Raw genomic sequence first — 3,960 nt, forward strand, 5'->3', positions numbered from 1 at the left:
TTGTTCAGTTCCTTTCTCACTTTTATCATGTCCATAACCTAAGCCCTCTTTCCAGTTTCCACTACTTAGTAAATTCTGAGTTGTTCTGCCAGCGTTAGTCTAAGTTCTGATAATCTCTCTTTCCTTTTTCTAAGTCAGCTTTTAGAGATTCATTCAACTTTAACACTTCATCTCTAACATACAAAACATCATCTCTTTCTTTCTTAGTTTGATGAAGAAAAACTAACTCCTTTTCTAAATAGTCATTTTTGTTTTTAAAAGCAAGATTTTCAGATGTTAATATTTCACATGTTAAAGTCTGATCTCTATAACTAATGAACATGGTTTTAAGATGTGGTTCAAGTTCTCGAGATATGATAGGATTTCCTAAAGGACAAGGGAGGGGTAGGATCCAAGTACTTCGTGTATTGGATAGACTATTGGTACCGTAGGAGACGGTACAATATGTACCTATGGACCTGCGAAGTGTGTGTATACCCGAAATGAGGACACATAGCCCGTATACGGCAAGGGTGATAACCGAGATGTGAAGGTGTCATCCCTCTACTAGTAGAAAAGGTTACTTTTATCGCAGTATGACTGATCATCGTATGCGGTGGCTCCAACGAATATCCTAATTCTTCCCATTGGAATTGAGATGCAATACCGTAACCCAAGCCTAGGTGCAGGGATTACTATTAAGGTATTCGCATGATATTAAAATCCCTTAAAGTCCGTTCTCTATCAGTGATGAACAAATATCACTAAGAGCTGCTAGGTTACAATGTATAATCTTCTCGATAATGATAACACATATAGTGTAAACCCTAAGTCTGTGTTTATATACTACACAGTTACAAGATATATTCTAATTGATATGGAATATAATTCTGTCTCCTAAAATATATCAATCAAATATCTTCTATAAGTCTTCTAGTCCTCTAACTCTTTCCATGCGTATCTTCTATTATTTTAGTCCAAATCTTCTCCTGTTAATCAGCCGCATTCCTTAACTGAAAGTCTTCCCGCACTTAAGTACTGATATGTACCTTAAGTTCTGATATTAAGTTCTGACTTCAGTAAGTCCTGATTTTAGTAAGTCCTGATATGTCATGTTGTTAAGTTCTGAAAACTAAACACAAATCATATTAGACATGACATCTCAAATATATCTAACATATTACCAAACATTGGTTACGAGTTTTATTCTCATTGAGATTCAAAGTATTGATGAAGCATTTTCGCTCAAAAATATCAAAATAGTTTTGAATACATTTGAGAAAACAATTATCAGATTCCTTAAATAAATATTCTGATTCAGCAATTATAATTTTAAATATTCTGCTCTATTACAAATGTTGGTTGTGATATTAAAAGACCATATATATGTCATAATGAACTTGCTGAGCATATATTTTTCTCATAATTGCCTATTTTTAAATTTAACCTTCTAGTGAGGATTATCTTGCGCTGTTTAGTCACTTAATTCGAAAAATTAAAGAAGGTGGCGATTACGAAGATGATTGGTCCAGGGTTTGTGGAAGTAGTGTAAGTTCTATTATGTAAAGTTGTTTGTATATATATTAGTTATGTTATTGTATAATTGGGTCTAGTATAATATAACTGGGTCTAGTATACTTTTTTTCGAAGTTATACTAACGGGTTAAGTCTTGAGTTTGGTTATTGTTAAAAAGAGTTTTAAAAGAAAGAAAATAAATCTACTTGTGGAATTTGGATTTCTTGTTTCTAGTACTGTAACATGAAAAGATCTTGATATTGTTTTGGGGTCGCAGATGATATATTTCAATTGCTGGAATTTATTTATTAATTTAATAGGTTATTTTGGATTGAGGTTTCATTGTGACGACCAAATCCTCTGACCCCGGATTTGGGGGCGTTACATTATATTTGTTGATTTCCAATTAATTGGACAAATTCAACATGCCAAGTTCACTAACCAACTTATTAAATGTAACTTCATCAAGTGACTTTGTGAAATTGTCTGTAATTTGATCCGTTGTGGGAACATAATGAAGTTCCACAATACCATTCATTATATGTACTTATATGAAATGATACCTTATGTCAATATGTTTGGTCTTAGAGTGCTGAACATGATTGTTTGAGATTGCTATGTCACTTGTGTTGTCACAGTAGATAGGAAAATTCTTCAAATCAAGTCATAGTTTCGGAGTTGGTTTCTTATCTAGAGAATTTGAGAGCAGCAACTTCCAGTGTATTCAGCTTCAGCACTAGATGTAGAAACTGAATGCTGCTTCTTACTAAACCAAGAAACCAACGTAACCGGAATCTGTATAGCCAATGAGATCAAAGCCCATATCTTTAGGATATCAGATTCCTAGATTAGGTGTACCCTTTAGATATTTAAAAATTCTTTTGACAACTATCAGATGAGATTCCTTTGGATCAGCCTGGAACCGTGCACACAAGCATATTGCAAACTTAATATCTGGACTACTTACAGTCAGGTAGAGAAATGATTCAATCATGCCTCGATAATTAGTGATGTTCACCTTCTTACCAGACTTGTCTTGATCAAGTTTTGTGGCAGTTGCCATCAGAGTCTTTGCAGGTGTTGAATCTTCCAACTTATATTTTTTTAGAAGATCTCTGATGTACTTCGTTTGACAAATAAAGATACCATCTGGCTTCTGATTCACTTGAAGTCCAAGAAAGAAGTTCAACTCACCCATCATACTCATTTCACACATACTGTGCATAAGCTTAGCAAACCTTGCAAAAAGTGCATCATTCATAGACCCAAATATAATGTCGTCAACATATACTTGCACAAGTATAATATCAATTTTACGATTCTTTTGAAACATAGTTCTATCTATGACACCTCTAGTGAAACAATTTTCAAGAAAAAAATTCCAAGAGAGTGTTATACCATGTTCTCGGTGCTTTCTTTAGACCATATAGAGCCTTGAAGAGTAAATACACAAAATCTTCCAACTCAGGTTCTATAAAGCCAGGGGGTTTCTCCACATAGACCTCTTCTTCAAGCTCACCGTTCAGGAAAGCACTTTTCACATCCATCTGATATACCTTAAAATTTGAATATGCTGCAAATGCTAGAAACATCCCGATGGCTTAAGTCTAGCAACTGGTGCAAAGGTTTCATCCTAGTCAATCCCTTCTTCTTGAGAATATCCCTTGGCAACCAGTCTCTCCTTGTTCCTTGTTACTACTCCATCTTCATCAAGCTTGTTTCTGAAGACACATTTAGTGTCAATCACATATTTATCTTTAGGTCTGGGTACAAGATTCCACACTTTCATTCTTTCGAACTGATTGAGTTCCTCTTGCATGGCAATCACCCAATCTGGATCTCCAAGAGCTTCATCTGCTTTCTTTGGTTCCATTTGAGATAGAAACCCAGAATAAAAACATTCATTTGATGTAGCTCTTCTAATATTAACTCCACTATCTAGATCACTAAGTACCAAATACCAAGAATGATCTTCACTCCATACTTTCTGTCTTGGTAGATTAGCCCTTGATGACTCCGCATTTCCAGAATTATGTTGAGTCTGACTACCGAATCCTTGTTCTTCTTCTTGTTCTACTCCCCCTAAATTGTTGCCAGCTTGATCTCCAGAATCTGAAGTTTGAGGACTAGTCCCAGAGATAGTTTGACTATCATTACTTATTCCAGAATGATTCCCATCAGAATTTGAATCAAAATTATGATCGTCAGGATCATTGACAGTATCATTATCATTGTTGTCTGGAACAACTTCAGGTTCACCTTCTTCATCAGAAAGATCTTCAACATCAAGATTATCATTATCATCTTCCTTCTGAATACTTGGGAGCTTGGCGTTATCAAATGTTACAGTAAGGCTTTCCACAACCTTTCGATCACTAATCACATATACCCTATAGGCTTTTGACTCTAGAATAGCCCAGAAAGATACCTTCTTAAGTGTAATAACCCAATTTTTTGGAATTTTT

This window comes from Apium graveolens, chromosome 6 (genome assembly GCF_009905375.1).
Source record: "Apium graveolens cultivar Ventura chromosome 6, ASM990537v1, whole genome shotgun sequence".
NCBI lineage: Eukaryota > Viridiplantae > Streptophyta > Magnoliopsida > Apiales > Apiaceae > Apium > Apium graveolens.